This window comes from Terrapene carolina, unplaced genomic scaffold, assembly GCF_002925995.2.
Source record: "Terrapene carolina triunguis isolate 2854851 unplaced genomic scaffold, T_m_triunguis-2.0 Scaffold1054, whole genome shotgun sequence".
In the NCBI taxonomy this organism is placed as follows: domain Eukaryota; kingdom Metazoa; phylum Chordata; order Testudines; family Emydidae; genus Terrapene; species Terrapene triunguis.
Genome location: NW_020665405.1, coordinates 896,578 through 897,058, shown reverse-complemented (window position 1 = coordinate 897,058; position 481 = coordinate 896,578). Strand labels below are relative to the sequence as shown.

The following is a 481-nucleotide window of genomic DNA, read 5'->3' as shown; positions in this document are numbered from 1 at the left end:
ACCACACCGGGACAACACCCCAGACAACCCACACCATCACACAGCCCCCATTACACCTGGCACAACACCCCCCTACTCGGCACTACACCTGGCACAACACCCCCCTACCTGGCACAACACCCCAGACAAGCCACACCACCACACATCATCACACAGCCCCCCACCACACCCCCCACAACACCCCCCACCACCCACAACATCACACCCCCCCAGACAACCCACACCACCACACACCATCACACAGCCCTCCACCACACCCCAGACAACATATACTACCACACCGGGACAACACCCCAGACAACCCACACCATCACACAGCCCCCATTACACCTGGCACAACACCCCCCTACTCGGCACTACACCTGGCACAACACCCCCCCTACCTGGCACAACACCCCAGACAAGCCACACCACCACACATCATCACACAGCCCCCCAGCACACCCGGCACAACACCCCAGACAACCCACAACATCACACA

At 60.5% G+C, this 481-nt stretch overlaps 1 protein-coding gene across 1 annotated transcript in view; it reads right to left on the bottom strand.

The window, feature by feature from the left end:
- Positions 1-481, bottom strand: part of PPP1R1A (protein phosphatase 1 regulatory inhibitor subunit 1A) — a 68,222-nt gene that overhangs the window by 67,067 nt on the left and 674 nt on the right. The window lies entirely within an intron of this gene.